Raw genomic sequence first — 8,547 nt, 5'->3', positions numbered from 1 at the left:
TTTTCACTTTGGGTGTGTGATTGAATAGCATGTGAAAGGTCCTGTTTTCAAATCCTGCATGACCTCTACTTCATTTGTGTTTTTAGTTGAAGGTCATTGATTGGTTGCAGCCTTACAAAAAGCGGAGTTGACTTTCACACGGAGCCTATTTGAGGACCAGAGAACTGGATTCAAAGAGCCTGTTGACAAAATTGAAATGAACTAAATGTACAGATTGCCAAGTGTGTGTATGAAGGTGAAGCAGTAACTGAGAGCTGGATCCAAAAACTACAGGACTGGGTTCTGGTATGGAATGGAATTCTTCTGTGTTTCTGTTGTTTGTCTTGGATTAACTCATCGATTTTTTGTTTTTCACTTTGCCGATGCGTTTGAATAATTGTGGATCCTTCTTCAGGGTATTTTCTTTCACCAGGTAGTTCTGACCTCTGATGATGTTGATCGTAATCAGCTTCAACTCGCTGATAGTTTTGGAAGTGAGCAGATTTCCTTTGCTTGAGTCTGCAACATGTAACTCACTCTGACATGTGGATCCATGGCAGGATTTGAAAGCTGCCCCAGCATCGGAGCATACATTGCATCCATACAATAAGAGACCGAGTAGAAGTGATAGTTCAGTCAGTCGAACATGAGACTTTTCATCTCAGGGTTGTGAGTTTGAGTGCCATTCTGTTTCTCCATTTTTTTAGGCTTCACTAGCAGAGAGTACAAGGAGTGTTTGCAATGAAATTCAACAACAGTATGAGAAAGTCTCACTTTGATTCGGGAATCTTATCTCTCTGCAGCATCTCACTGTGAAAGATTGAACTTTATCTCATTTCATTGTCAGCTCAGAGTCACTGCGGCTCAGTGGGACTTCTGGCTGACTCCCGCTTCACAATCCATCAGTACTGAGAAAGCAATGGGGAATATTACTCACATGTTGTGTTCTGTAACCTTTTGGAAAAAATTGAATTATGTATTTTCTTCCAAAACATTCATTCTCAGTTCTGGGAAAAATAGAGAATATGATTGACTGTATCAGTAAGAGGGAAAAGTTAAAATATGCTGTGACCAGTGGAGAAATGGGATGAGAATAAATAGTAGCAAAATACTGCGGATGCTGGAAATCTGAAATAAAAACAATAAATGCTGGAACCACTCAGCAGGTCTGGCAGCATCTGTGGAAAGAGAAGCAGAGTTAACGTTTCGGGTCAATGACCCTTCTTCGGAAGTTCCGAAGAAGGGTCACTGACCCAAAACGTTAACTCTGCTTCTCTTTCCACAGATGCTGCCAGACCTGCGAAGTGGTTCCAGCATTTGTTGTTTTTTTTTTAGAATAAATAGTGCCCTTCTCTGATTTCAACTGCACAAGCACTTTCAATCTGGCTCTGTAGCTTAGTTGGTTACAGCACCTGTCTAGTAAACAGGAGATCCTGGGTTCAACTCCCAGCAGAGCCTTATTACAGTGTGCTTTAGAAGTTTCCTAATCAATAATTTTATCCATGTCTTGTGAATTTTGACTTCGAATTCAAATTTCATAATGAATTTCAGTCACAGGAGAAAACAGCCATTGTGAAGGATCTGAGTTTGGAATGGCTGTTCCTCCTTGTACAGAAATTCAGTGCTGATATTTCAAAGGCAACTTCTTTCAAAGAAGTTTGTTCACAGATGCATTCAACCTGGAAAAAAGCTCGACATTCATCTCACTGAAGGAAAGTGTGACCGTGTTGTATGTTTCAGAGTGTTTCTGTCGTTATGTGTTGCTTTCAACCGTGACTGGGACATGATGCAAGCGAGAGGGTTGAGCCGAGGTTTGGAATATTTGTCAGTCAGGAACAAGAAAAATCAAAGGAAGCGAATAAGAAAACCTGTGTCTCATGTGGTTACCGAGAGATGGTGAGAAGATATTAAACTTTGTTCTATTCAATACAGCTGTGATTAACTTTGACCTTTTCTGCCTTTTGTAAACAGTATTTGAAGTGTCTCGGGAACAGTGTTCAGTGGGGTCTGGGTGAGCAGTTGCGGAGTGTAACAGGGTCAGGACTGGATGCAGGAAGTTCTCTGACAGTCTCTCTCTCTCTGTCTCTGATGGGTTTGAGTTGATTTTCAACTGGCAGCTGTTGGTGTTTCAATAAATGAAACAAGTTCCCTCCACCCATTTTTGGACAGACAGTGTATTACAAGGATGTAAAGGGTTAATGCTGGAAACAGTGGGATCAACCCCTCCCACTGTCAGAGTGATGATGTAACAGTCACATGAGATGAGGTTTGGGAGGAGAGAGCAGCACCAAGGATGTCAGTTTCGGAGGCTTGATGAGTGTGTATATAGTATTGTGTAAATTAGAAAAGAGTTCTTAGTTCTTTCAGCTGGAAATGAGTCCAGAAAATATCGAGAAACTCACAATTTTATTATTCAGGAGTCGAGACACAGATATTAATTCCAAGTGACAGTTCTGGGTTCATTTAACAAAAAAAAACGGTAGAGAATAATATCACTCACTGATTGAAATCCCCCAGTGAGGAGACAGTTAAACAGGTGATCTATTGGGGCATCCTTCGATCCAAGGTTTCGGCAGCATTTAATCTCTCTTTTTGGTGAAAGTCTTTGTTATTTGCATCTTCTTTTTAATCCAGCTTTGATGAGTGGGTGAAAAAACTCAAAAAAACTGAACAGTTCCATCCTTTCTTTTCTTCCTTCTTCCCTTCTTTCCATCAGTTTCGTTTTTCTGTCCCAGATCAATATAATGATGAGAATCCCAATTTAATCTGCTGTTTTATCCATTCCAATCAAAATTCAACATTCCAATCAAATCTATTTGTTATTCCACAGTCTTTTACTCTGTTGTATTCTCTCACAGTCTGTTTGATGATCAATGTTACATCTCACTCTGTCCTGGTGAAGATCAGAAGCAGTGATATCTGTTTACACCACCCGACAAGTCGGCCTGAAGCTGTGCCTCGCCGATCATGTGGAGTTAGGAACATCGGAACATAGGAGCAGGAGTCGGCCATTCAGCCCATCGAGCCTGCCCCACCATTCAATATGATCATGGTTGATCATCCACTTCAATGCCCTTTTCCCCACACTTTCCTCATATTCCCTTACACCATTTGTATTTAGAAATCTGTCAATCTCTGCTTTAAACATACTCAATGACTGAGCTTCCACAGCCCTCTGGGGTAAAGAATTCCAAAGATTCACAACCTTCTGAGTAACAACATTTCTCCTCATCTCTGTCCCATGTGTCCTTGGGGGTGCTTTTGCTAACGCTGTTGGGGAGGGTTTAAACTAATGTGGCAGGGGGATGGGAACCAAATGAGGAGGTCAGTGGACAGTAAGGAGGTAGTAACTAAAGCCTGTAAGGAACCAGATAATGAAGTCAGCGTGACTAAGGGGAAGAGTAGGCAGGGAGCAGATGATGAACGCAGAGGGACTGGTGGTCTGAGGTGCATTTGTTTTAATGCAAGAAGCGTAGTAGGTGAGGCAGATGAACTTAGGGCTTAGATTAGGACCTGGGAGTATGATGTTATTGCTATTACTGAGACTTGGTTGAGGGAAGGGCACGATTGGCAACTAAATATCCCAGGATATCGATGCTTCAGGCGGGATAGAGAGGGAGGTAAAAGGGGTGGAGGAGTTGCATTACTGGTCAAAGAGGATATCACAGCTGTGCTGAAGGAGGGCACTATGGAGGACTCGAGCAGTGAGGCAATATGGGCAGAACTCAGAAATAGGAAGGGTGCGGTGACAATGTTGGGGCTGTACTGCAGGCCTCCCAACAGCAAGCATGAGATAGAGGTACAAATATGTGAACAGATTATGGAAAGATGTAGGAGCAACAGGGTGGTGGTGATAGGAGATTTTAATTTTCCCAACATTGACTGGGATTCACTTAGTGTTAGAGGTCTAGATGGAGCAGAATTTGTAAGGAGCATCCAGGAAGGTTTTCCAGAGCAGTATGTAAATAGTCCAACTCGGGAAGGGGCCAGACTGGACCTGGTGTTGGGGAATGAGCCCGGCCAGGTGGTTGAAGTTTCAGTAGGGGACTACTTTGGGAATAGTGATCACAATTCCGTAAGTCTTAGAATACTCATGGACAAAGATGAGAGTGGTCCTAAAGGAAGAGTGCTAAATTGGGGGAAGGCCAACGATACCAACATTCGGCAGGAGCTGGGGAATGTAGAGTGGGAGCAGCTGTTTGAAGATAAATCCACATTTGATATGTGGGAGGCTTTTAAAGAGAGGTTGATTTAGCGTGCAAGAGAGACATGTTCCTGTGAAAATGAGGGATAGAAATGGCAAGATATGGAAACCATGGATGACAGGTGAAATTGTGAAACTAGCTAAGAGGAAAAAGGAAGCATGAATAAGGTCGAGGCAGCTGAAGAAAGACGAAGCTTTGGAAGAATATTGGGAATGTAGGACCAATCTGAAACGAGGAATTAAGAGGGCTAAAAGGGGTCATGAAATATCTTTAGCAAACAAGGTTAAGGAAAATCCCAAAGCCTTTTATTCATATATAAGGAGCAAGAGGGTAACTAGAGAAAGGATTGGCCCACTCAAGGACAAAGGAGAAAAATTATGCGTGGAGTCAGAGAAAATGGGTGAGATTCTAAATGAGTACTTTGCATCGGTATTCACCGAGGAGAGGGACATGACAGATGTTGAGGTTAGGGATAGATGTTTGATTACTCTACGTCAAGTCGGCATAAGGAGGGAGGAAGTGTTGGGTATTCCAAAAGGCATTAAGGTGGACAAGTCCCCAGGTCCGGATGGGATCTATCCCAGGTTACTGAGGGAAGCGAGAGAGGAAATAGCTGGGGCCTTAACAGATATCTTTGCAGCATCCTTAAACACGGGTGAGGTCCCGGAGGACTGGAGAATTGCTAATGTTGTTCCCTTGTTTAAGAAGGGTAGCAGGGATAATCCAGGTAATTATAGACCGGTGAGCCTGACGTCAGTGGTAGGGAAGCTTCTGGAGAAGATACTTAGGGATAGGATCTATTCCCATTTGGAAGAAAATGGGCTTATCAGTGATAGGCAACATGGTTTTGTGCAGGGAAGGTCATGTCTTACCAACTTAATAGAATTCTTTGAGGAAGTGACAAAATTGATTGATGAGGGAAGGGCTGTAGCTGTCATGTACATGGACTTCAGTAAGGCGTTTGATAAGGTTCCCCATGGTAGGTTGATGGAGAAATTGAAGTCGCATGGGGTCCAGGGTGTACTAGCTAGATGGATAAAGAACTGGCTGGGCAACAGGAGACAGAGAGTAGCAGTGGAAGGGAGTTTCTCAAAATGGAGACGTGTGACCAGTGGTGTTCCACAGGGACCCGTGCTGGGACCACTGTTGTTTGTGATATACATAAATGATTTGGAGGAAAGTATAGGTGGTCTGATTAGCAAGTTTGCAGACGACACTAAGATTGGTGGAGTAGCAGATAGTGAAGGGGACTGTCAGAGAATACAGCAGAATATGGATAGGTTGGAGAGTTGGGCAGAGAAATGGCAGATGGAGTTCAATCCGGGCAAATGCGAGGTGGTGCATTTTGTAGGATCCAATTCAAGAGTGAACTATACAATAAATGGAAAAGTCCTGGGGAAAATTGATGTACAGAGAGATTTGGGTGTTCAGGTCCATTGTTCCCTGAAGGTGGCAACGAGGTCAATGGAGTGGTCAAGAAGGCATACGGCATGCTTTCCTTCATCGGACGGGGTATTGAGTACAAGAGTTGGCAGGTCATGTTACAGTTGTATAAGACTTTGGTTCGGCCACATTTGGAATACTGCGTGCAGTTCTGGTCGCCACATTACCAAAAGGATGTAGATGCTTTGGAGAGGGTGCAGAGGAGGTTCACCAGAATGTTGCCTGGTATGGAGGGCGCTAGCTATGAAGAGAGGTTGAGTAGATTAGGATTATTTTCATTAGAAAGGCGGAGGTTGAGGGGGGACCTGATTGAGGTGTACAAAATCATAAGCGGTATAGACAGGGTGGATAGCAAGAGGCTTTTTCCCAGAGTGGGGGATTCAATTACGAGGGGTCACGAGTTCAAAGTGAGAGGGGAAATGTTTAGGGGGGATATGCGTGGAAGGTTCTTTACACAGAGGGTGGTGGGTGCCTGGAACACGTTGGTAGACGTGGACACGATCGCGTCTTTTAAGATGTATCTAGACAGATACATGAATGGGCAGGAAGCAAAGAGATACAGACCCTTAGCAAATAGGCGACAGGTTTAGATAGAGGATCTGGATCAGCGCAGGCTTGGAGGGCCGAAGGGCCTGTTCCTGTGCTGTAATTTTCTTTGTTCTTTGTTCTAAGTGGTTTCCCCATTATTTTGAAATTGCGTCCCCTGGTTCTCGACTCCCCAACCAGGAGAAACATCTCAGCTGCATCTACCCTGACTGTCCTTTAAGTATTTTGTGGGTTTCAATGGGATAACCTCTCATTCTTTGAAACTCTAGCGAATACAGCCCGTTTCCCCAATCTCTCTTCATAGGACAGTCCCACCATCCCAGGAACAAGTCTGATGAACCTTTGTTGCACTCCCTCTGTGGCAATAATATCCTTCCTAAGGTCAGGGGACCAAAACTGCACACAGTACTCCAAGTGCGGTCTCACCAAGGTTCTTTACAATTGAAGCAAGAATTCACTATTCCTGTACTCAAATCCTCTTGCGATAAAGGCTAACATACTATTAGCCTTCTTAATTGCTTGCTGCACCTACATGTCAGCTTTCAGTGACTTATTGACATGGACACCCAGATCACCCTTATATTCTGTACCTCAGCTAATAAAGGAAAGGATTCCATATACCTGCTGAACCACCTTATTGACCTGTCCTGCTACCTTCAGGGATCTGTGGACATTCACTCCAACGTCCCTCACTTCCTCTACACCATTCAGTGTTCTCCCATTAATTGTGTTTTCCTTTGCCTTTTTTTGCATCTGCTCTCGCTGTTCCCTGCACTCTGAGTGAACTCTTGCTCCCTCTCCTGGGCTCTTTATGCTCCATTCTGCTCTCACTGTTTCCCGCTCTCTTGATGTATCACTATTTGTTTGCCTTGTGTTTAATTTAAAATATGGATTAACTGTATTTTACAGTTGTAGGTTTTATTTGGTAGTCCTGTACAAGTTGTGGATTGTTATTTAATATTTAGCTCTGTGAAAACGATTGTGAATGAAAATATAACTTTCAATCTTATACATGGGCTGGTCTGCAAGCTCCAAGTCCTTCATTTTGTAGTAATGGAATTGATACTGTATCTTTCAGTCTTAATCTCTGTGGGATTTTTGAACTGGTATGTAATGCATGACTTGGTCTAACGTCTGATGTACATTATTGGGATTCATGGGATCATAGGAAATAGGGGCATTAGGCCATTCAGCCCATCGAGCCTGCTCCGCCATTCAAACAGATCGTGACTGATCATCTACCTCTACGCCATTTTTCCCTGCGATCTCCATATCCCTTGATCCCGTTAGTATTTAGAAATCTATCGATTTCTGTCTTGAATATGTTCAATGATTGAGGCTCCACAGCCCTCTGGGATAAAGAATTCCACAGAGTTCCCACCCACTGAGTAAAGAAATTCCTGCTCATCTCAGTCTCAAATAGCCTATCCTTATTCTGAGACTGTGTCTCCTTGTTCTAGACTCACCAGACAAAGGAAACATCCTATCCATATCTACCCTGTCACACCCTGTAAGAATTGTGTCTGTTTCAATGAGATCACCTTTCATTCTTCGAAACTCCAGAGAATTTCGGCCCAGTTTCTGCAGTCTCTCATCATAAGACAATCCCACCATCCCAGGGGATTAGTCTGGTGAATCTCCGTTGCACTCTCTCCATGACACGTCTATCCTTCCTTAGATAAGGAAACCAAAATTGTACAGAATATTCCAGGTGCGGTCTCATCTAGACTTTATACAATTGAAGCAATACATGTTTAACCATGTACTCAAATCCCCTTTCAATGAAGACAACATACCATTTGCATTATTAATTGTTTTCTGCACCTGCACACTAGCTTTTAGTGTCTCATGAACAAGGACACCCAGGTCCCTTTGGACATCAACACTTTCCAACCTCTCACCATTTAAGAAATACTCTGTCTTTCTGTTTATTCTACCAAAGTGGAGAACTTCACACTTATTCACATTATATTCCGTCTGCCATGTTCTTGCCCATTCACTTACCCTGTCCAAATCCCCTTGAAGCCTCCTTGCATTCATTCTGTACCTTTCAATCAGGTAAATTTTGTCTGTTCAATTTCAAGTTTTATTTTTTAAATGTGGCCATGGTGACAGAGTTTATTTAGATCTGACAGTGTGTTTGTTTTTGGACTGCGATTGATGTATCAACCTATCAGCTGTACTGAATTGGAGTGAAATGGAATCAACTTCTGTCTCTCCTGCTGTTGTTTGACTGAATGAAAATGTGTCTCTTGACTTTGGGATCAGTGTCTGACTACTTCTTTTGTTTGTTCCAGTGGAACTGATGAGCTGGCAGTATCTCTGTGCTTTGGGAGTGATCCTGTACCGACTGTGTGTTGGCACGAAACAAAAA

At 43.0% G+C, this 8,547-nt stretch overlaps 1 non-coding gene across 1 annotated transcript; it reads left to right on the top strand.

Annotated features, from left to right (window-relative positions):
• The first annotated feature begins 1,363 nt into the window (after window positions 1–1,363).
• On the top strand, window positions 1,364–1,437 carry trnat-agu (transfer RNA threonine (anticodon AGU)). Its single transcript has one exon. It is a non-coding gene; the product is annotated as a tRNA-Thr (tRNA).
• Window positions 1,438–8,547: the final 7,110 nt, after the last annotated feature.

The sequence above is a fragment of the Heterodontus francisci genome, unplaced genomic scaffold, assembly GCF_036365525.1.
Source record: "Heterodontus francisci isolate sHetFra1 unplaced genomic scaffold, sHetFra1.hap1 HAP1_SCAFFOLD_51_1, whole genome shotgun sequence".
Classification (NCBI taxonomy): Eukaryota; Metazoa; Chordata; class Chondrichthyes; order Heterodontiformes; family Heterodontidae; genus Heterodontus; species Heterodontus francisci.
Note: the sequence above shows the minus strand (reverse complement) of the source record. Positions and strands in the feature narration are given on the sequence as shown.